At 42.4% G+C, this 25286-nt stretch overlaps 1 long non-coding RNA gene across 2 annotated transcripts; it reads right to left on the bottom strand.

The window, feature by feature from the left end:
- Nucleotides 1-94: 94 nt before the first annotated feature.
- Nucleotides 95-20649, bottom strand: LOC119156244. Of its 2 annotated transcripts, XR_005107031.1 has the most exons (3): nucleotides 20254-20649; nucleotides 9574-11851; nucleotides 95-9255 (listed from the first exon to the last, which is right to left on the bottom strand). It is a non-coding gene; the product is annotated as an uncharacterized LOC119156244 (long non-coding RNA). The 2 variants fall into 2 exon arrangements; XR_005107030.1 differs by lacking the exon at nucleotides 9574-11851.
- Between the last annotated feature and the right edge of the window lie 4637 nt (nucleotides 20650-25286).

Genomic DNA, 25286 nt, shown 5'->3' with positions numbered 1-25286 from the left:
GATTAATCTGGGTGTAAACAGGCTTAAGTAAAACGTTAAAAAGAATGTAACAGAAAAATGTTCTTTGTAGAGAAGAAACGGCAGTACATCAGGGTTTAGCTAAAGACTTTCCATCTTTTTTTTTCTGTAGGAAAATAAAAGTATTTAGAAATTTATAACCCATTTATTTGTATAGCACAGTGCATTCCCAAAGGACCCAGAGGTACCTGAGCTCTTAACAAGCCATATACTTTTGAGGTGACAGTTTCTCTGCTGATGAATACAACCATCTCTGGACTGAAACACAACTGTTTAATAGGACATAGCAAAGGTACATGAAGGCAAGAGCCAAAGAAAAAACAAATATGCCCAAGATGTGCGCAGTTAATGCAAAATATTTGTGCTGCTGTGTTGCTGGAATACACATGATCTCAAGTCCAGGAAAAATTAAAAGCTTAAAAAAGTTACAACCAAAGAAACAACAGGACAGTGCCAAGTGAAAGGTCACAAGACAAATGAAAAACACATCAAATGGCTCACCCACTGATGTACTTTAATAGCAAAATGACCCCCATCAAAATGTTCACCATGAGTGCAGTATCAGAAACTCTCCAAAGAATGCATGAAAATGTTGGCTTCCTAAATTAATCAAGTTTTATAGCTTGCTTGGAAATTTTGGTCAGGACTTCTAAATACTAATGTACCACTTCAGTTAATATAATTTCCCCTTAAAAACACACCTTCTTTTCCAGTAATAGGAAGTGTGTTTATTGCTGCCACCACCCCAATTTTATGGCATCCTACGTGCTCACGTGTATTGCCCAATACTAGGAATGATCTTGGCTTAAATTGTATGTCCATTTGCCTTAATCATTTCACTCCACTGTGCAAAGGGGAAAAAGTAAATAAAGGTTTAATGTGAAATCAGAAGGCAAAGGGACCACACTTTCTAACAGTCTGTACTATGCTCATCCAGAGCAATTATTATTGCTCATTACATTTCCATGCAGAAATCATTACATTTTATATCACAATATGCATTTTTTTATAAGTAAGCTTTAAGCAAATTAGAATACTTAATATGTTTTTTGAACTTTTGCCAGGCGTGTGCTCCCAAGCTGGTTCCTTCTATTTACATTGTAGCATTTATCCATTTCCAAATATGAGAAGATTTATCTATCAGATTCTGTGCAAATTCAGTACACAGATAATTTGTAAAAAGCTTTCTTTTTCAAAATGTTCTGTGGTTTTTCTAATCTCATCTCTTTTCTAATTTCCTAATCATATAACCTTGAAGTCTAAAGACACAGCCTGTGATAATCTGTGTAAACTGTCTTTATTGTTATCACAGACATTTATTAAAAAAAAAAACAACAACACACACACGCGCACGCATTCAAAGCTGCCTTTTAAGTAATACTTTAGTCACAGTTCAATCAGATCCACATTACTGCTACTCATCAGATAGAAAGTGTTCACGAGCAGGAGGGGGATATTGACTTTAAAAATTCACTGGCGAGGCGTACAGAGCCTGCAGGAATGTCAAAACTCCAACCTGCATTTTGATGTTTTTGCCTCAGGTTAGTCTTGACTGACATGCTTGGAGCACTCTTGTTTGTGCTCCGGCATCCATTAACTGTCCTTGACTCAATGTTATACGGGCCTTTACGGTCAGCTCGGTGCCTAATGGTTACGGCAGATTAGATGCCACGAGGTGTAAGAAAAGCATACGCCTCACTTTAAGGGATCACATTGGTCAGTCCCTGCTTCATTAGGGGGTATTGTTTGATCCTAAATTAATGAGAGCCTGTTAATTATTATTCTGATAACTCTGCTTCACGTGGGAGCATGCCAGGCAAGTGGTGTTGTAAAGAAACGGAGTTTTGCAAAAGAAAACAGAATGTCAAGGTTGAGATGTCTTTGAGTGGGCTTGGTTTACATGTAAGGCATTTCGCTCAAGTGTGGATGTGGCTGGGTGTGGGGAAAAGCAAGTCTTAGCTGTACTTTTGTTCAGCATTGGACTGCCTTGCAGAAACAGCTCAGAGAAGGCTCATCAGTCCAGCATATAGATAGATGTATATATCCGTTATCCCGTGCCATGTGCATTGCTGTCTTGCCTTCTCTTTGACTTTGTCCTTCCCTGGTTTCCACAAAGTTTTTGAAAAACAATCCAATACCCACTTGCACTTGGGTTCAAGGAAAGTCTCCCTTTCAAAACAGGGTAAAATGGGTGCAAAACCGGTGTTAACATTAACAATCATTTTAATCATTCTGATGTCACTCACGCTAATGTATATATAGAGAGAACTCTACAGTAAGTGCTGACAGGTACAAATGTGCCCATAGAAATGTTTTTCTTTAATATCAAGCTCAGATAAGCTTCTGAGGTGCCTATATTCATTTACTGGGAAGTACTGAGATTAGACAGATGTCTCAATTTAAAAAGGGAGAAAAAAATCTCATGTAGATGTGACACTCGTTCACCTGTGTTTTTCTGCCAGTCTATATAATGCTATCAGAACATAACCAGAGTTTTGATTTATACACCTCATTTGACGTTGACTGGCAGCTCTACAGAGAACACATGTAAAGAGATGGTAATTTAGAAATATGGAGTGCTTATTAGGCCAAATGGAAAGAAAAAAAAAGATCATTTCGTTTTACTTCTTTTGAAATTTAATGGGGGCCAAACCACCAAAACCGAACATCACTGCACTGAGGCACTGGGAGCGTGAAGCTGGACAGGGCCCAGGATGTGCAGATGGCCCCCAGCTCCGTGAAAGGCCAGGCAAGGAATACAAAATGCCCTAAATTCTAGCTTTGGAGGGGCTTGACATTTTAATCTGTCTTAATAGTTGAGGGCAATCTAGGCTATTAATTGACCTCTTCCATCTATCTGAGATATTTCACCAGAGAGAGGTGCTCCTCACTGCTCGGTGGCTTGGTGCTCCTCAGCTGTGGTTCACAGGAGGCAATGTAGAAAGTGCTCCTTCAGCTCTCCAGATCCCCTGTGGCCATGAAGTTGGCTGCTTATATTTAGCTTCTTTCAGTTTAAAACCCTTGCCTAGGCTCAGCAAACTCCTCGAAGCTGAAAAGCTCTAGGAAGAAAGGCTTCTAGATAGGAGCACCATTTTTTCTGGTAGTGTCACAGTTGACTCAAGCCAGATAGTGTTACTGGCAACAGCTTGGAGCTTTTGAAACAGTGAAATGTTTGGAATTAGAATATGACACATTATTAAAAAACTGAGATGAATTAAGAAAAAGAAAGAACCATATGTCCCCACATAACTTGTTAGGATTTTGGTCATGAAATGTCAGGAGGTCACATAGCTGACTTTTTTCACTAGCTGACTTTTTTTCAGTAGACCATAAATTTCATTATCTTGAAACAATGTTTTTCTTTCAACAAAAAAAGTTAAGAAGGAATTGGAATTCTGTAAGCGCAAGGGTGGTGAGAAATGTCTGTATCGTTTTCTCACTTTTTTGTGTCTTGCATTGCTGAAGCCACTTGAAATGTCTTCTGTCTTTTGCTTGTTTTCCTTTGGAGAAGATTTTACTGCTTGTGAATAGTTCTCAGCTGAGAGCTTTTGAGACCAAATGCCTTCTTCCCAGCTGCAGAATGAAGCCACAACAAGAAGCAGCTTCATTTGCAACTTCCCCACAACATTAAGCCTTCCTGCCTCAGCACTGACCTAGTGTGTGGCCAGCTTGGTTCGCGTGGGGGTTCCAGGCTTTGGCATCAGTTGTCGAGATGCCTGACTGTCAGCAGACAAGGTAAGCTCCTGGCTGGTGTTAATTTGCCTTGAAATTTAAAACCCCACATCTATAAGCATGCTGGGTTGTGTGGATCACCCGGTTGTGTGTTGAGTCCCAGATGGAAAGTATCTGTTATCTCCAAACTTGTGCTGCTTTTCATAAAACTCCCAAGCGAACCTGGGACCAGTACAGACCTTAGGTGTCTGGCTCTTTCCTAATCTGCTCCAAGTCTTGTGCTGGGGTTCAAAGTGAAAATAGTTGAAATGGACAAAGCAGTCACTTCTTAGCTTGACAACGTCCAGGGTATTACTGAAAAAAATAATCGGTAGAGCAGCTCCCTGGTCACACACCTCACGAGGCGGTATGAGGCAAGCGTTACGCCTCCTGCCAGGCACATGGATCGCAGTGGGAGCTACAGGAGGAGAAGCAAGCTCTGCTTTGGCCACTTTCCTACAAATCTCTTCTTGCTTCTGCTTTCAGGCACCCCAACAAGTGCACAGGTACATCAGGAGCTGCATCGGGCTGCATCTGGGCCAGACACAGAGCTTCCTTTCACAAGCTTTGGGACTAAGAGGTAGGTGAGCACGACTATAAGCCGTCACCAGCTGCTGTGCTTCTCGGAGCAAGTCCTTCAGCCCCAGTGCTGCAGGTGGACTGGTGCTTGTGTGTGTATGATTACAATCCCATGTGAATGTGGAAAAAAAGTCTAGTCCTGATCTATCCTGAAGACAAATTGCAACATGCTTTACAAGCTGTGCCTACTTGAAAAAAAGTCTTAGTAATTTCTAGAGAAGCTCCATTTCCTGGTGACGTGTCATCTTCTTGAGGCTACAACAGAAGGCAAAACTTGAGGCTTCTGGGAACTTCCTTTGGGTGCAGGTTTTTCTAAATGCATAAAAGGATCTGTGTGAGTGAGAGCAAGAGGTGTATCATAAAGTCAGGCAGAGCCTTGCACTGTGCGCTGTGCCACCAGGCGGCTGATGCAACGTGCGTTCACTGGGAGCAAGAGCAGCAAGCTTTTGGCCCTCCATCCTTACACAGAAGCAAGCACCTGCTGAAATTGCAAGGAGGCTTTGAGCCTCCCATCTCTGCTAGAGGGTGACACACAATAAACTAATTCTGGAAACCGCCAAACCTTGATGTATATATGTATAAATTTCACCTCGTTACAGCAGAGAGAGCCAAATCCTGCACTCTGTTGTTTCGTGGCAATCTCTATAGAAATCATATGCCTGCTGGAAGTGCCTGTGTTCTGGGGATTACCTCTGTGGAATATACGTGCTGTAAATGGAATTTTTTAGTCCTGTGGTTGGCCTCCCGGGAGCGGCTTTCATTGCTGTGATGGAGGGAAGGCCAGGGCAGCGTGCGCGGCTCCCACCTGGCCGAGGGGAAGGCGTGCCGGCTGGGCGCTGTTTTGTACTTGCTGGTTCTTGACATTTGATATGCTGCAGTCGGGTGACAGGAATCAGGATCTCCAGAGCTTTGCGTGTGTTCGTCACAGTGCTGTTTGTTTTGCTATGAAGTTTCCTGCAGTTTTCAGCTCCATCGGAGCTGCTGCGATTGCCAGATAAGTGTGTTTGGCTGTGGGTGCGGCTGAGCCAGAGGAGGGTGCCATTTCGGAGGTTTTGCTTTGGGATATTTTTAGCTGGAGGAATAAGCACGTGCATGAGGGAGTTTTCCTGATGAAACAGATGATTTCAGCACGCTATGGAGTTCACCTCAGTGTGAGATTCGTTGCGCATAGCGGATATGAATAAAAACAAAAGATACCTTTAAGTCAGCTGTCACTGATGCTGACTGGGAGCCCAAAGCAGCTCCCACTAACGAGCTACCCACCCATGAGTCTCCAGTGTTGCTACTCGTGTGCAGTGCCCAGAAATGAGAAAGATACATTTGATTTTGACTCTGTTATTTGACTCTGTCCCTTAACATGCATCTCATACAGGTCGTTGTATGTGGTGCAGCTCAAACACCCCAAAGTGAAGTGCTAGGGGAGAAACCAGCAGCCTGATCTCACCCAAAGACCACAAGCACCTAACCCAGTGTTACGGCCAGATTTGAGATGTACAGAGGCACCTTGCATCATGAACTTCTGCACTCAGCAGCCACGTAGCCTCAGGAGCAGCTCAGCATACCAGCTCACCTGCTGCTTCATCTGGGGGTTGCCCACGGACTGCCAACCCACCCTTGCGTGTACAGACCTGCCCTGAGCTGGATGGTGAGGCACTCGGCCCACACCCAGCAGCTACAGGCATCCAGAAAGGAGGAAGACAAGTCACCTTGCTTCCCCAGGGGCTGCTATAAGTCTAGCCGGGGGGAGGTGACCACATACTGGCCAGGCTTATCCACCCGTTCTGTAGTAATCTACAGTTCCCCTCTGATCTGCTGGGATTTCGCCCGTCAGATCTGTCTGCCAAACCAGTCCCCTATCACCATGATGTAGTGCTGAAGGAGTAACCAACACTAGTGTACTCTCTCTGGCTTCAAGCTGGGGTCACCATGCCTGAAATGGTGCAGGGGGTCACCCACAGAGCCAGGAAAAAGAGCAGAGAGAACAAGTACGACAGGTTGGATGAAGGCAGGGGTGGTGCAGGGCTAGTCTTTTGGATTTTTCCTGCTGCCTTAAGCCATGAATTTGAGCAGATAAACAGTGTTAGAAAATCCAGATCAGATCTCTTCCTCCCTGCAGTCTTGGTCATTTGGAAGGAGAGCCATGGGGTCCTATGTCTGCTTGTCTCTAGTGCCATGAAACTTGCTTTCCCTTCTTCACATTGGCACACTTTCCACAGGGGGGATGCTGGCGAGTCATCGTTAGGCTATAATCCAGTGCCCTTTTCCAGAATGAGGAGACGAACTGACTCTGGCAAAGCACTGAACAGAGATCTTGCATTTCTTGGCCAGATGTTTGCCGTGAAAATGGAAAGGTACCTACTTTTAGGGTGGGACCCAGGGGCTGGGTCTTGAAATGAGGAGGGGTATTAAACCGCAGAGATGGCACTAGAATTCAGGCAAATGTGCACCGTACTTTTATTAACGGTGAGCAGGAATTTTCGAGCATTTTCCTGGAGCACTGACCTCTTAATGCACCGTTGCAAGCTTGGGTTTTGAAATTCCTCACTTATTGGCATTTAACCCCCTTAATTTGATCTGGTCCAGCCATGTCTGTAGTAGCCTGGAGACTGACTGAAGGAGCGACTGGTGCAGGTGCTTCATTAAGGTGGTGATACATGCAGAAGAAAAAGTATCCACAACATAACTGTCCATAAGCAGTTGAAAAAATAAATACATCAGCATTTTTCCTGCTATTATAGTACGTAGCTGTTTCAAACTTAACCCTGCAAATGCTGGTGTCAGAAAAACTTAAAGATGTGCTACTTATGTCCTCCATCTGCAGAAAACTGGACAGTCTTAAATCACCTGTGCAACCCAATTAAAGCTAGACAGAACTCCATTTTTCAAAGGATGGCTTAAGTTAATCCTCATACATACAGATGAAAGCTGAACTTCCGTAAGCAAATTTTGACAAAGGGGAAGGGCAATTGCTGTGTGAAATATAGACACAGGAAAGATCGCGGATGATAAAAGTAGTGCAGTTTAGCATATTAACACACATAAATTTTTAAAAGTATATTTAAACAAGACAAGTTAACTGTCCAAAGATAACTGTTTAAATGAAAAAAAAAAAGATCTTCAATTTAGAGATCTTCCTGTGTAGTTACTTTTTGAAGCTGTTCGCACCCTGGGCTTCTACACCGTCACTTGGGAATAAGTTGTAAAATTTAATAGAGCAATGCATATAAAAGTAATTCCTTTTGATTCTTCTGCCTCCTCATTTCATCAGGTTATCTTAGGTCTTATGTTCTGGGAAATAATAAATAATCATAATTATCCCCTAGTCACCTTCTCTGCACCTTTGAGGATTTTCTAAACCTACCTATTTTCTGAGACAAAGTCTTCATTATTTTCTATCTTCTCTGGTTGTCCTTTCTCACACTTTTCTGTTCCAACACTGGTGCAATTAGATATTTTTTTTATTTTGGAGGAAGACGAGGGGTGAGCAGAGCTGCTCTCAGCCCAGGATGTGGCTCATTGTTGTTGCTGGCATTCATCTCACTTCTCGGTGATTCCTTATGTCCTTCTTTTCTCTCTGTCACTGAGTACTGAATTGACGTTTTTCACAGAATGACTCTACAGTATCTATAACGACTCCTAGACCTCCATGAATGGCAAGAGTGTATTTAGAGTTATTTTTTCCTGTCTTTATAAATATCAACACTGAATTACTCCTGCCACTCATCCACCCCACCATTTCGTTTGTGAGTTTCTTCAACAGTTTTCAGAGTCAGCTTTTGCTGTAACTCTCCTGTGTAATTTTCTGTCAGAAAGCACTGCCGTTTTGGAGTTCACACCTTTTCCTGGTGATTAATGGATGTACAGAACAGCAGAGTCCTCTTAAAACCACATCGGTAAACTCGACTGTATCATTAAAATGATGATTGCTACTTACTTTAACTTTTATTTCATAAAAGTGTGAGCCTGTTAGTCACCTATGAAACCACAACAGGAGTTGCTTACATTTCTTTAAGAGTTTATAGTGAGGAAAGTTATGAACAGTGTTTTAAAAAAACAGTAAATTTTAATCAAATTATCCTAATCATTATGTTTGTGGTCTCCTTTAAAAACCCTGAGAGGTTTGTGTGCATGACTTCCCTCAGAAGAATTTATAACTCATTCTCGAGATAGATATATATATAAAATCAGTTATTAATCTCATTCCTTATTACATATACCACCAATCCAATCAGGATTATAGAATATTCATTCTAGTAATTTCTTTCTAAAATACCTTATATCATGACATCAGTTTGACACAGATCCACAACCTCATTCTCTCTGAAGAAACAACCTCCATTCACTGCTTTTCTTAAAAGCAAGTATGGAGCAGACTAGGTAGAAAGCTGATCCATACAGATGTGTATATGTTAGTTTTTTCTCATTCTGTTTGCCTGGGAGTGGTTGCATGGCTTCTTCCATAAGATTTGCATATGCAATTTTGCATAAGATTTGCTGGACCTGAATAAATCCTAGTAACGCTCCTGTTTGGTTGTTGTTGGTATTTTGTTTCAATTTACAAATAAATGTAGGCTACTGGGACATTTCCATCCCCTTTCACTTTTGCATCTCTTTCTACACTCCTGAAGGTATTCCTCCAACATCTTGGAGTTTTCATCTTGCATCACAGATTCCATGTAATCCACCAGTTCCCTTTTTTTGGCTTGTTCTGCCAGCACTGGAGACCTCTTGGTAGAGGCTGTGGGACTGTTTTAATGCTGCACATCTTTCTCTTCCCGGTAATTTATACTAGGCAATTTTTAGAGACTATAAAGGTATACGTCAGATGTGGAGATTACATCTTCAGGTTCCTCAGAAGCTCTGCATTATCTTGCCAGATATTTATCTTGGATTATGTTGCCAGTGATTTTAAGAAAATACTGATCTCAGTTTTCTCACTTCCAAAATCTGTCAAGGAAAAAATAAAGCCAAAATTCAGCTCCTGCATGTTCAAAAAAATATATATATGCTGCTTTAATTATAAATATATTGAACATATATATATATAAGAAAGTATACTGACCATATAGTGATTGAATTACAACAATAAAACATATATATATATATGTATTTCTATATGTATGTACACATATGATATGGTCATCAGCTCTTATTCTGCATTCATCCTAAATCTTTCAGGGGCACTGAGCCGACTGCACCAATGCTTTCCCGTGCATGTGCTTTCTCTCAGAATGTCTTGGGTTTTGTGGGCAAAATAAAACCTACCTCTCCATTGTTCTCCACACGGCATAGGCACATTGCTTCTGCTCCTGTGTGTCACAAGCAGTTTTAATAGGCTCAAGCTCAGATTTCCACTTGACCTGATATGGTAAACATATTCTGGGATTCCTCATCAAAAGAGTATACCAGGGGAAGTTCCTTACTTATTATTTCTTGTGATATCTTTCTTTTGTAATTGGGTAACACATTCATTCATACGACAGTAAACTGGAATAAAGCCTACATTCTAATATGTTCCAAGTCTGGAATAAATAAATATACAACATCTCTCACACACACACTTCTGTTAGTTAGTATGTGGTAATTAACATTTGTTAAAATGACTAAATTTTCAAACATGGACATGCTCCGTGAGAAAATCTCAGTGTGATTACACAGTGAGCCTTCCGTCAGAAGATAATAAGTATTTTTAGCACACTGTCTTACTTTTGTATGAATTTTGTCACATCCCAATCGAAAAAAAAAATAAAAAATCAGCTTTGGATTCTAGCAGTCCTCGTTTTCCATCAGTCAGGACACCAGCATTTTCACAGTCAAGAGAATTCTCACGTTGTTGATTTCATCCCATTTTAGCACGAGACACTGAAACTAAACCCCACATTCCTGTGATAAAATGGTCTGGAAAGGGGTCGATGGGCAGTGTGAGGGAGACCAGCTGCTGAGATGTTGGGGGAAAACTCTTTGGAGCAGCCTTTTCCCCGTTGTCTTGCATTGCACACAGCTGGTGGGAGGGAAAGCACTTCACTGGGGACAGGATCCTTTTGGTGATTTTTCGTTCTTTTTGCACAGGTGTAAATAACTATCAAAATGCACAGACGCAGAAGTGCAGGTTCAGATCTATTGTAAGATAAAAGTCACTGCTGGTAATGGGATGTCCATCAGATAATTTGTGAGTTTAGAAGGCAACCTTCCAAGGAGGTTCATCGTGTATACCATTATAAAACGATCAACAAAAGGGATAAGGATGAGTTTCATATGGAGGACAGTGAAGTGACAAGTAGGAAAGCCCAGTAGATTTGTGGTCAGAAACTTCTTTGCGTTTGTTTGATTGCTTTTAACTGAACCTGGAAAGCTGTGGTAAGCAAGCTGGCCCAAGGAGGCATTTCAGGTTCTGCCCTGGCAGCCAAAGGGTGGCACAACATTACCAGGAAAAATGGCAGGGAAACATGGAAAGGCGCTGTAAAAGTGAGAGTTAAATAGATTTTTGACCAGTGAGTCTGACCTAGGGAGGCAGCTTTCAGGGCTTCATCTCGACCTGAATGAGAGCTGTTCTGCTAGGACAACAGTGAAATGAGACTGGCAATTATCACTGGCACTTTTACAAGTGAGGAGCTTAAGGTGCTCATGTGATACCAAGTGCTTGTTGTGCAGTGAGCAGTTTTTCTGGAAGCCTTGGCTTTGTTTTCCTTTAGTCCTGAGAACAAAAAAGAAATGTTGCAAGGAAAGTGCAGAATGAATCCAAAAAGAACAATGGAGTTGTGCTTGGTTTGTTTAATTCTGAAATCAAGGTCACTTAGAAGTACTACAGCTTTTGTTTGTCTTATTGGTGTTTTTTTTTTAAAGGGTTGTTGTTTTGGTTTTTTGGGGGTTTTTTGGCAACATCCTTCTTTTCATTTGACGGTCCTGTCATCCCAGAACTGTATAGGTTACTGATCCTGCCTGTATTCAAAGCTGTTATTAAGTGGAGTCTTTTAGATTTTAGAGAAATGATAATGGTTCCAAAGATGACAGAAAGTGGCAGCTGGTGACAAAAAACCCCCTTGATAAGACGACAACAGTAAATCAAACTACTGCCACTTTTTCGTTTCATGTTTGTTAATACCACCTCGCCTTTTGAAGTTTAAAGCAAGGTTCAAAAGAGCCAGGTGCTGAATCATAATATTAAAGCAAGTAAGGAGCTCCATGAAAGAGAGGAGATCTGAGAGGGGAAAGCAACAAACACGGCTTTCAACTGCCTTTTGTCGGCCTTTCTGCAGATGTCACCAGTTGTTATCCCCAGCAGAGGCTTCAAGCTTGTAGCAGTGCCTCTGGCTGATTCCAACTCAACGTTTCAAGTGTCAATCAAAAAGGAAGGACGCAGCTTAGGTCCTGGTCATTGTCCTGTGAAAAGAGCCAAGCATTTAACATTGATTTAGCTCCCTCAATATACAAAGATAGAGCCAGCTTTGTGCAGCAAAAGGGCCTTTGGCAAGGTTGCTTGTAGAGCAATTCCATCGCATCCGATGCTCCTTGGTTTAGCTGTCACACTGCAGTGTCTGGAGTCCTATGAAAAGTTATTCAGGAATGAGTGAGCAAATTAAAAAGAAATAACATGCTCTCCTAAATAGCAATGCAAGCTATAGAAAGTGTTCTTAACGTCATTTAGCCCTGAAAAGCATTTTTAATAAAAGTATTTTGTGCTTTTAAATGCCTTTTAACAAGGAGAATAAGATGTTTCAGGACAAGAGGGGGCCCTTGTGAAACCCATCTCCATTGGATTGGATAAGCAAATTGTACCCACAAAGCGTCTTTGGTCAAGTGCTTGCTTATTTTGTTTTCATGCCACATACATTCATCGTCACCCACATACTGCACTATCCTTCCATATGGGTGTAAAAAACGCCCCCAAACCCAATGATGACAAAAAGGCCCTGTATGAATGCCACAGATGCCCCCCACTCCGGCCTTCCTGTTCTTTCTCATGTCAAATTCCTGCCTATCTCTCTCATAATTTTTTTAAAAGCACCTGGGTAATTATTTCCTTCTCAGCCGCTGCAGTGCCCACCCGCCCCCACCAGCACTGCCGATGAGCCGTGCCAGTCGCTTGGCAGGGTCGTGGAAATGACAAGTCAGTTGGTGGCCGTGCTTGGACTGTTTCAACAGGGCCTGGTGAGGGGCAAGTTCTCACACGTATGGTAGAAGCCACAGCTCTGTCCTTACAAAACAAAGTGAAACTGGGTGAAACACAAATAAAGTGTGCCTATTATTTTAAACAAAGTCAACACAGGATAGACGTATCCTTTTTACCTAGAAGTAATGTTCAATTTGTGAGCAAAAATAAATTATTGTAAGTTTGCTTATAAGCATGGTTCTTCTTTAGAGGGTTTTCTGTATTGTTCTGTTCAACTTTAGTGCATCACTGAGCCGCAGGTTGACCTGGTATCACAGAGACAGTAGTCTTGGCCCAACAAAATTCTTCCACGTTCATCCAGATTCAATCAGAACAAAGATGGGGGAAATGTTGCCCTTTTGCAGGATCAGTGTTGCTACTGTTTTCTGTTTTGCACAGGTTTTTTCCCCCAATATTTTCATCCTCCTCTGTGCAGAATTACAGGTTCAAAAATTATGGAAAACGTCACAAGGAATAGCACATTTCCATGATGGCAATCATTTTTCAGAAGCTTCTTTCTCTTCTTAAAAGACGGTTTTCCAGTAATGACTAAGCCAAAACCACAGTGACTGACAGGTACTTCTCAGCTCCAGGGAAACAGCGCAGCCCCTAAAACTAGCTGTGCGCAATGCTGTTTTTTCTGAACGTGGGGCTGGGTTACTCCCGGTGAGCCTCCAAGGAGCCACATTCCTTCAGGCTGCTCATGCACTGGTCCAGCTTGCGTTATGCACAGTTTAGAAATACTCAAATAGATGATCTTGCTGGAGTTGGTTGTATTTTTAAGTACATCTGTCATTACGGACACACACACATCTGCGTTCCTCTAAAGGCATTTCTAATAGTTCCCATAGCTGGCACTTCAGTGGGCAGACAGCAATAGTAATAATTTTGCAACGGCATTTCTTTTCACATCTTGAGAACTAGAACTTGTTTGGAAAAAAGTTCCAGGAGAAGGAAATTACATTAGAGTAGAAATTGAAGCATGTGCACATGCATGCATGTATGTGTATGTGTGAGGGAGAGCAAAACAAAGGTGAAAACAAGCTGGGGATGCTTTATACCGAATCAAGCATTATAAACTGAGGGCTTCAGTGAACCTAAAAAACCACAATTAAGGTCAAATTATCAGCTTGCTGATATAATAATGCACAATTAAGGTAAGGAAACAGTCTTACCATTTTGTCACAGTAAGATAATGAGGAGAAAAAGAAAGGGACAAAAACTTAAGTAAATTTCAGCTTGATCTAAGTTTTGGTCATGGTCACAAAAACGTATTATCGCTCACACCTGTGTGGCAGTGCAGCTCAGGAAGCAGGGCAGAGTTATCCTTTATGGTCTTGGTGATCTAATCCATCCAGGACATTTTTCATCCTGACAGTCCCTGGCTTCCTGTGTGTGCTTCTCACTCTGCTCCTCCGGTAGTACACTCTTCCTTGCCTTGCTGGGACAAACTCAGCCTCCCTTTAATAAATGCACCTTTCTTGAGGGTGCCGGAGAGGCCCAGCTTGCACAAGGACAAGATTTGATGGGCCACCATTGGTGAATGGCTAGTGAAGGCCTGCTGATACACTTCTTAAAACACCTTTGTTTAACCATTCTTGTTGTATGGGGAGCTAAAAAAATCTCTCCCACACCTTTGGTGCCTGGTTTGCTGTTCCCCCACGGGACAAAGCTTTTATTTCACTCCCTACCCAAAATAGCTCATTTCTCTTATGCCTCCTCAACCTGTTTGCTCCCAGCACTCCTGCTTCAGTGAGGACATGTTTTTAAAGATCACATACATGAGCCATTCATTCCCCTTGGAGGTCAAACCAAAACAAGCGACAGGAGTAATTTTCTATGAGCAAGTAGATGTAAGTACACTGCAAACTAGTTTCAAAACTTTTTGAGCAGCAGTGCCACATACCATATCCTTGGAGGTCTTGAGATAATGCATTTGCATTCTTTAGTATCATGAGAGTAATGTTTCTGGTTGCCATTGTATCCACTGGAAATAATGACTTCTGGTCACCACAAATTAGTAGATGCAAACAGCAGACTATATCACAGCAACTTTGTTAATGCAGAAGCCATTGTACAACCAGACATTCCTGCCTTATCCATAAAGAGTAATTGCCTAAGTGTTTAACTGGAAAAAAATTGCATAGCCCTGGGAGTGTCAGGGATGTAGCATTTATGAATCAATTCATAATTTCATTTATATAAGGATGTCATTTTTTTACTATAATCACAAAATATCATCTTGCTTAAGTGCTTGTTATTACCATTGTTAAAGGCTGTGGCACAGAGAAATCAAGGTTAGTTTGTTTTTATTTTACACAGTGAAACTGTATTTGCACTGTTTCATCACTAGCAAAACCTCGGTGTATGTAGTCCATAGTGAGCATTTTCATTCACCTTTTCCACACAAACACCCTCTTCGGTCTGCTGATTTTCATACAAATTAATGGATGGCAGACTGCAAAATCTAAATTACAGGCATTGTCCTCTTCTTCCTTTGTCAGACAAGAGTTCTGCAATGATGCCTCCAGTCAACATTTTCCAGAGCCGATGTGACTACAGGAAGTACCAGCACATTGTTTTAAACTATTTTCAGTGCCTCTAATGAGAATTATGTTCAACTTTGGATTTTATTTTCAGAGCTACCAGGAGTTCTCAATCTCAGCTTGAACCGTCTTTGTAATTAAAAATATAAGTCTTCCAAAATGAATAGCCAAACCTGGAGGGACCCTCTCCTGCTGGACTCTTCTGACAGCTATGCCCACTTACGCAATGTCTCAGTGGCAGGGCTCTTTCCCAAAGCAAGGAGCCTCCAGCTTCAGGCACCTGCTCCAGTTCAGTACCAGGACTGCCTGGTCTCAGCACTTGTTCTCCTTTTACCATGCCAAAAAACCACCAAGACCATCTTTGTGAGACCATCTCTGTTTAACTGTTACACAATAACAGCCAAGGAAGTACCAAGGCAAAGGTTACATTCCCTTGGGGGGTAGATGCCAACCAGTGAAGGGCATCTAACACCCACCTAACTGGGGATGGGGTGTCATGACAAAGGCACAGAAAAGCTGGTTGGAGGAGACTTCAGGAAGTCTCTTGTCCAGCCCCCCACTGCAAGTGGGACCATGCCCAGTATTGGATCAGCTCTAGAGATCTTCTATAAGGTTCAAGCAGGTTATTTTGCATTGAGTAATTAATTAGACCCTGGGCCAGAGAGAGGTGGGAAATCCCAGGATAACCCATTCTGGTCTAAAGGATACACACGTTCCATCACTTCAGTAGCAGAGAGGATTAACACTATTACTGCAGTCCTGGTGCTCTAATGGTATGTATGAGGCAAGATTTTGGAGAGAGAGAAGTAACACGTTAAGCTAACAGATCTACCAGCAGGCTATCAGGCTCACAAACCGCTGCTCAGATTCAATACCAGACCTGAAGAAAGCATTGTATCTGTCTTTCTCCAGTGTGTTTTCTTTTTTTCCAGCTGAAACTGTTCAGTGAATGAGACTGCATTTTCAGACAGTTTTGGCTGCTCTGAAACAGCCTTTTTGTCTGATTCTTTATACTGATCACCTCTATCAGACATATCCCATATGGCCATCATCAGCAAGCTGCTGGTTCCATAGTAGGCATCAGATATCTGCTGGTTCCATAGTAGGCATATTTAAGTTTCTCATATGTTTGTCCCACAGTGCCACTAGCTTTTGTAGTCTGAAACGGTATCCATTTTCATCGTCCTTCTGCCTAGCGACATGCTGTACATGACTTGTACATCACCCCCTGTTCCTCCCCGACTCCTTGTTTTTATTTCATTGCTCATGCCAGTAGTCATGATTTTAAATAACAATCTTACAGCCCATATTACTCTGTGTAAGTGCAATAAACTTGTTTAAACAAACTCCTCAGAGAGCTAATACGGTTTTGCTCAATCTTTCTATATGACAGCATTAAACATCAGTCATCCTCGTCCCTGCAGGTTTGCTGGGTTTGTAGTATGCCATATTACATTCCCCACCTAGGATCACCAGCACTGGACTGGTGCTCCTGCCACTAGTCATAAGGCTGCAATTTCAGTACTTTGGGGATTCTTTTCATTTGTACCTTTAAGGTTCAGGTTTGGGTTTTATTTTTTTTTATCTCTCTAGAACCACAAGTATAAAAAACTTTGGTTTTGTTATTTTCTAAATAAATGGGTGAATAGAAGTTGCAGTTTCAAGGTATTCATAGAAATGTAAAGGGAAAGCTTTAGGAAAAGCCCTATAGAATGATGCCCACTAAATGTTAAAGTGTGCCTAAGGCTGCAACTGACATAACATAACTTTGTCATGGAAAAGTACACGCATGCATCATCTTAGTATTACATATATGAAGAAAGCCATATACACGTAATCGCAGACCAGATGTTAACACTGCTTTTTAAAAATATTGGTCAAGAAAAATAAAGCTGGTAATTAACATGTCATTAAAATATGTCAAACTATTTTCTCTTTAAGGTAACACTAATAATTAAGCTAGCATTAAATGTATCATAAATATAATTATTATATGCTTTAATCAGTTTGATTTCAGTTGTGTTTTGTTTTTTTTATTCGAGTTCCCAACAGTCAAAGTTTTCTCCGTACATTAAATATACTGCAAGATGGCACAGGCTAAAGTATGCCAGGATGTGTGTGACTGTGTGATACTCACATCTGCAGGAACAGCAAACTTGATCAATCCCTGGTATTACCAGCTCAGTTCAGTTGAAGATCTGGCCCCTACTGTGTTTATTATTAGATGGCATGGAAGAGAATATATTCATTTTCTGCTGAACTTTTTGATGGCCTTGCTCTTTCTTCCTTTCTTTCCATTTCTTATACCCCATCCAAAATTTGTGCTGCAGAAATTCAATGTCCCTGTTGCTTTTTTACTTTTTTTTTTTCACTTGAATCTCAAAGCCAACTAGATTTCATCATGGCTTATATGCTCTTCCACTTGCTATCTGTAATCACAGTCATTGTGAAACTCAAAGCTAAGTCAAGAATTGTTGCCTTTTTATGGCTCCCTCTTTTATATATGTTGTGTTGGAGAGCGGTCGTTACCGCTTTTTTGTCATTATTTCTGGGCTTCACTCCATTAGCTAGTGAACAGGCCTTCTCTCATTGCTTTCCTCCAGTAAATACTGTAACATTCAGCTTCCTTTCAGGCTTGTGCTTTTAAAGAAAATCTTTGTACAATTAAAGATATGAAATTGCTAAATACAAGGCTGCATTCATTGTTCTCCCTTTTTAAAGGTTTAATCACACTTAATGGCTCTCTTGAAAACTTGAATTTTCCATGTTGATGGTTTTACCCCACTGAAAGAGTTTGCTAATATACTTTTCAAGTGTTTTCTCCTTAAATGAGCTATTCAAGAAGTTTTGTGCAGAATAAGATTGAGGAAGGATATATCCAGAAACAATTATGAAAAGGGTCCAGGGCTATCTGTTTATCCGTCGTCGGAGATTCATGAGCTCAGCAGCAGCCAGAAATAGAAAAGAGAAAATATAGCCGTGTCCAGCTTTGAAGGACACATCTTGAAATGTTCCTCCTTTTGGACCTGTCTCAGAGCAACAGTTGCTCCATCTTGAACCTTTGCACGGTGCAGTCCCTGATCGCCACATGCGAAGCACTGACCATGGCAAGAACTGGGCTGAGCACACAGCCCAGAGAGGTGGTGACTTGGGTCCTGCATGTCTCATTCCAGCCACAACCACCACCACGATGTCCCAAAGCACCTCTCTGAGGAGCTTCTACCTGTGGCACTGCCCGCTCAAGGCTGGAGTGATGTTGTTATGAGGAGGGGACACCCACATCTTTACTCAGTCCTTGGTAACCAACTTTCTGTCCGTGACTGATCAGCCAAAAGTATACAGCCACCCCTACGAGACACAGGCTGAACACCCATGCGCTGTTTGAAGTTTTGCCGTGGCTTTTTACAACATCTAGGAATGAAGCCACGAGCCCCGTGGAAGCTCTGGAAACTTCCAAACAAAGCATCAGTAGCACAAATTCCTTTGGTTTGCCCAGTGTTTCTGTCTTGACAGTCAAAGCCATTGAGGGTATTGGACTTTGCTTCCTGAGATATCACATCTCCTTCCACCAACATGACCTCCCATGACATTTGACGGGAACAATCTGGACTGTGAACCAACAGGGGAAGTTTGTGAGCTTATGCAATGAATTTCTCACAGCTCCTGGATCTAGGCTCTATTATTTGCTTTTATCCTTTCTGATAGTTATTTATCTCAGTGCATTCAGAAATAAATGCACACCTCTTTTGTGGCATACATTTTCCATAAATAAACATAGACAAATGTTTAAAACAAACCCAGAGATTCCCAGTCCCATCCACTTCTGCACAAAACCTTAAACAGAACAAGCACAAGTTGTACAGAACATTTTACAAACTCCAGGGGAAGCAGGGAGACAGAGAACAAAATAATTTTTGCTATTTTATTTATATGTCTAAATACTTGGCAGCCACTCAGCTACTTTTGTAATGGGGACCATGTAAGTAGGTAGGTGCAGGTTTAGTGAGATGAAGATTATAAATTAAATGTAGTAGGAGTAATATTTCATCTGTCTGTCTCAGGGCTGAGACCATAACATAAATCCTGAGATACTTTAGATTAGATAGATGTGATATGCCAATCTCCACTTAAATATTTTGGGTCTGCTCCCAATAAAGTTAATGGAAGTAGGATCAGCTCTTTATTGCTCCCATGCTATCAGTGAGTCTTCACTTTCCATCAAGCAATTCATGTTTTGTATTACATTGATACAAAAGCCTCCTTCTGCTCGTCTCAAAGCCAGCAGGTTTCATTTTATCACCGGGAACCCTGTTAGGGTATTAGTGCTTTAAATTGAAGCTCCCAGACCCGGTTCACATGGCTCAGAGCCACTTGTCCTCGTTGCGAGTGCCCTGTCCTTACTGCAGCATGCGCAAAGCACTTAGTTCTCAAGTGCTTTTCAGCTGGACAGACCGAGGGACACAGACAACTTTCTGTCTTCTTCCTACTCTCCTCCACTGCAGTCCCAGGTTTCTCTGGAGCCCCTGTTTGCACCAGGATTATCAACAGCATCTTTGAGGCTGCTCTGTGTTGGGCTGGGATGAAGCCATCAGGGCATGCAGCTTGGAGCAGCTGCACTTGCCAGGGCAGCAGCTGATGTGCCAAGGACACCCCACCACCACCAGTGTAGGCCACACGGTTACAGCCATTGCGTACAGTCATTTTAAATTGTTTCACTCACACTCTTAGACCAGTTGGATTTGCTCAGGTTGGGAATGGGATTGCCTAGCAGAGGGCCCAAGGGGGTGCAGGCAGAGCACCCAGGGAGCTTCCCAGTCAAGACGGGGACTTAGGGCAGGAGTCGGTTGTCTGATCACCTGTTGCTAACGGCTTCAGTTTATCTAACAGACCTCTCACCATCGATGAAGCAGAATTTTCAGCCCAGGTATTTGAATTCAGAGGCCTGCCAGTCATATGAACCTGAATAGCAAATGCTGCACCCCCCTATATCCCTTCTGGATTTGTTACATAAAACCAAATAGCTAGGGAGCAGAGACAGGATCAGGTGGCGTACCTAACCAGTTATTACAGAGCACGGTTTCTGCATTTCTGATGAACCGTTCCTGGAAGATTCTTATTAAAAATAATGGCAAACAGCAAATATAAACCAGCACTTTAACTATATACTGTGTGAACGGGAAAAAGGGAAACCCAGGCATTAGAGGCTTCATTATGTGCCACGTTTTGCTACATTTACATATCACCTGGTACCTGAAGCAGGCCTCTCTGGTCACCGGAGCTGCCCACAGAAGTCCCAGCACATCCTGAAGCACGTGTCCCCCTTCCACTCAAGCCAAGCATGTGCTTGAGGCGGACAGTGATTCTAAGCACTTTGCTGAAGCCAGCTGCCGAGTTTGTGATGGAGGGGTAAGCTAGCACTCCAGGTGAGCGGCAATAGCCAGGTCTGTGACCTTTTCCCTCACAGCCGGTTAAACAGGCACCACACACTATCAGGTTTCTTACAACTGCACTAACACTCACTTCCCAATTCATCTTGGAGTGCAGATCGCCAAACGGTCCTTTCTCTTGTCCTCTGGTTCTGGTTTTCTTATAGGCACCACACTGGAAAATAGTGCTGTATCGCCTCAAGCCCACCAGGAACATCACACCAGGACGTCTTCAAAAGCCGTGTGATGTTCATACAGTTTGTTTTCTTAAATACAGAGTGTCTCCAAAGTTACTGATTAATTTCACGCAGTGCAAGGAGAACTATTGATTTCCCATGTCTGCTTCTGACCCTTTAAGTTATAAAAATGCAAATACATTGCTTAAAGAGAATATTTATTTATTCCTTTACCTGCTAACATGTGACTTCACCACAAAAAGCAGCTTTTGCTCATTTTGTTTTGATAAACCCTGGCGTGTTTGGTATTTCACTGAAACAATATGCTAACATATGAATTTCTAAGCTGTTCCTTGTATCAGACTCCCCCCTTTTCCGCTATACACTCCATGGCTCTCCAGCACTGCCAGAGCGCACACAGAGTGGTGGACTTGCAACTTCGCTGGCAATGTTTATTTTCAAAAGACAAATATTGTGCCAGCGTTAACTTCAATTAGGAGACTTATTTGACAATCTGACTACTCCATCTGATGCCTCAAGGGCAAATTTCAGCACTTTATGAAAGATGTTGGCCAAAGACTGATCTATATGAATAAAATATAGGGGAGAGAAGTTTTAATGAACATTTGAAAACAAAACTATCAAGAATTAACTGCAAATATTTACATGCAAATAAAGGGTTTGTTTTATATCTGCGAAGGCCAGTGCATTCGGAAAGAAAGCTGCCACTCCATCCTTTAACTCACCCTGCTGTACCTCCGTATTACAAGCGTCTCAGGCGGGGTATAATCAATACCATAGGAGGTACAATGTGTAGCCACCACAGGGGGCCAATCCTGCAGCCCTACGGCAAAGCATTTTGCCTGCCGGGTACCCGCAGGGGGGCTTCACCTCACCACATCTCCGTGGGTTCGCTCTAGGTTTGACCATTTTTATTCACGTTTAATCATCTGATGAACTGCATTGCATTTCGATTGCTTATAGGCACTTCATTTAGTTGCAAACCGTTTCCAGAGCACGTAAAAGGCTTCTGTGCTGTTCCATGAAGAGCTGCTCCTGCTGGAAAGAAACTCACGAGCTGCAAAGAGCCCGCACAGGGCCTTGCACCACTCAGGAGCACATTTGACCCTCTTACGGCTCTTGTTCAGATAAAGCTCCGTGTGACTTCAGTGGGAGGTTTGCCTGCATGGAGACTGTGCGATCTGCTCCTCACTGTTGTTACAAGGTCACTGGGAAAAAGGTAGCGTCAGATCACAAGGAAATATTTTCAAAATTGCTTCTGCAGTCCTATTAGGGGTGCTAACAGCCTGGCTCCTCCGGCACAGGTCTAGCTGCTCCTCTGGAAATCAGGAGCTGGTATTTGTCCCAGCCGAGGTGTCCTAGCTAGGGGAAAACGACAAAGGTGGAAGTGCTTCCAAGCCGAACCTGCAGCCCCGCGGTGGGAAGGAAGGGCAGTGTGTTCAGCACAGACTTGGAGCCGGCACAGAGAAAACCTGCACAGGACGCTGGTGGTGCTGCCTGCACCTTCTCACCTCACACCCCTCGGAAAGGTGTGCTCGGGTAATGCATTGAGGCTCCCTGACATCACCGGCACCAGGGTCTCTCTCCCCCGAAATCCATAGGTGCGGACAACACAGGCAGGAGTGCTGGATCACTTACCGCTGACAGAATCACCCCCAACAGCACACAGATAAAACAGAGATAAAGGTGACTTTGTAGCACTACTCTGAGCGAAATTCCACTTTTTCCCCCCTCTCTCTTGCAGCGTCTGATGTGCCGCTGCTGAAAAGGTTTCTATTTTGATGAGGCCACAAAAGCTTGAATACTTTTCAGAACCAGTTTGGTAGTAATTGTGAGCTGGGAATTATTCTCACAAGAGTTCAGACCTGTGTAAATTATTCAAAAGAGACATAACCTTGCTATGTAAGTCTTAATTATCATCTCTACTACTTTATAGTAAAGGTACAATCCCCTATGTCTCCTTTAAGGTCACGTTAATACCCTGGGCCTGATCCTGAGGTGGTGGGACCCTGCACATTGGTTCTCAGGCAGTTTCTATTTGCATTTGACTCCATTCACCCACCCTTATTTCCCAGCCAAGCATGCAAGCATTTTTTTCTATAGACTTTAATTCAAAGGTCTCTCAAACTACAGCAGCTGGGAATGTTCTGTTGGAATGACTTTCTGGTGGAAAAATATGCCTTTTATAAAATTGGGATTTCTTTCATGGGAAAATTTTGATTTAACCAGAAATTTCTGATTTTCTATTAGGAAAAATCAAACTGATGGCTCCATGGCTGCTTGGCTGGAAGGCCCCTGTCGATTTTGTTGTCGTCTGCAGGGAGAGAGCAAAATTGACAATAGTCTTCCAGGCAGGCAGCTGGGGAGATGCAGCAGGTCTGGAAGAGGGAGGAGGGGAGGTTGAGTGCCCTGGCGCTCTGCCGGCCCTGCAGCCCAGCTGCCTCCCCAGCAGCCAGGCTAGGGGGAAGGCGAGGAGGAGGAGGAGGAGGAGGAGGAGGAGGAGGAGAGGCAGGCGCGGGGTGGCCAGCCTGCAGCAGCCTGCTGACGAGTCTCCTGCCGCTCTCCCTTTTTGGCAGGCAGCTGGCAAGCCCCAAGAAATTCCAGTTTGCTCCCCCTGAAAGAGGTGTTTTTTTTTTCTGGAGAGCATTCCCCAGGAAAAAAAATTAAGTTTAAAAACAAAATTAAAAATCTCACAATTTGAGGGGAGAAGGGAAAGGGATAATTTCAAAATGATCATTTATTCAAGGGAAGCAATTTCTGTGATTCAGCCAGCCCTACCTCACACCTGGTATTACACTGGTAAGAGAGAGGAAAAAAAAATCTATTCTTTTTTTTTTTCATAATCCATACATTGTTAAAAAGCACAGTGCAGGAAATAAATGCACCTGTGTGGAGAAGGCCAGCAAAAGAACACCATTAGTCACACTTAAAATGGATTTGGAGAGATACACAAGGAGGGTAAATATCTCCTTTTGTGCCTCGGAGTGGCTGGTGAGAGCGGTGATCCCACATTGAGCACTGGCACTGCCTTTGCTGACAAAGTCATACCCCGAAGTTGCCACCAACTCCGTGCCTTTGCCCACAGTTAAGCAATTACCGGAGAAACAAATTTCGATCAAATCTTGTAAAACCAAAAAGTAAGCATAGCCGGATTGACAAGCTTCAGTCTGATGCAATTTGAAATGGCTGACTAATGAATCCTAAAATTCAAGGATTTTTATGGAATTGGTCATAGACCTTTAAGTACAAGGCAGCGAGTGTGTCTTGCTGTAACATAGATCATAAACTAGAAGCTGAGCTCATTGCAGGCTGTTTTGCAGGCTGTGAAGCCTCTTCCATTGTATGTTTGTGTGTATGCCTCAACCTTTCCGAACATGTTCAAGTTATCCTCTGTTTAATCCACACCGACGAACAGCAATAGAAGCTGTAGCTATAATGATGGGAGGAAAACATATATCCACTTCCTGACTCTAAAAAGTATTTAGCCCCAGTAATGAGTTCTGGAGGGCGTCCTTTGAGATTTCACACACAAACACACACAAAAGCACTCTCGCTGTTGCAGAACTCATTATTCTTATGATCCTAAGTAGATTTTTATAAAAGAGAAAGACCAAGAGTCATGAAATCTTTGAATAATTACGTTCAGTAAATCAGACAGATAAAATATTTTGACAAGCACCTTGAAAGAACAGAAAAAGAATTATACTCCTCTACATTCCAATAATCCATCCCTGATTATTCTATAGATACTGTGCAGTGCATGATGCCAGTATTGATGAAACACCAAAAGGTAATGGTATATCAGCGCAGAGCAACATCAGCAGAGCAGAAGTGCAAATATTACTTTAATTGTAGGCTCGCTATTATTATTTCATAGTGTAGGCTTTTCAGATAATTTATTAATACTAACAAAGATGAGTTATTTGGAGGCTGCAGATTTTTTATTTCTTAGGAGTTATTTTATTTGATAATGACATTAAATATTAGAAACTATAACAGCTGGTGTGTTTATCCTTACTTGAGTGTATTAACCTCTTTAGCCCTTTTTTCCAGAAGAAGGATTCAGCATTACAGATTTGACTGTCAGCTGCAGTGCCTGGCGGCCCGTTGGATTGGCACCCTGACAGAATCGAAAGTCCAGTGCTGCAAGTAAACATGGATGACATTGCAGATAGATAGAACTGGCTGACTTGAGGCACCTGCAGCTGTTTGCACCAGAATAAAAGCAAAGGTTGTGATCACTGGAGTGGAAAAACACTGAATTTACCTCTAGTTATTTTGCCTGGGAATTTTCTCTCCCCCCCCCCCCCCCCCCCCCCCCCCCCCCCCCTTTTTTTTTTCCTGGTTGTACATTTTGGAACCTTTCCACTAAAAGCACATTAGGCTGAAATACCTAAGTGAAAAAATCCACCAGACACCAGAGGGTTTTATAACCTATTTTCCCCCTGGTTTTCTTCTTAAATTCATTGAATAGTTTCCTCACTAGTTTCTGCCTGGTAACAACTAGTGCTTTACTGGTGTGAATACTGGGTTGCAGAGAAGGATACAAACACTGAGTAGCCAGAAACAATTCTCAGCAGCTGATTTTTCAAATTTTAAATAGACAGAAACATTTCTTAGCAGCAGCTGATTTATTTATTTTTTGAACATGGCATTCACA

This window comes from Falco rusticolus, chromosome 12 (assembly GCF_015220075.1).
Source record: "Falco rusticolus isolate bFalRus1 chromosome 12, bFalRus1.pri, whole genome shotgun sequence".
Lineage (NCBI taxonomy): Eukaryota > Metazoa > Chordata > Aves > Falconiformes > Falconidae > Falco > Falco rusticolus.
The sequence above is the reverse complement of the archived record's forward strand: the minus strand, read 5'-3'. Positions and strand labels throughout refer to the sequence as shown.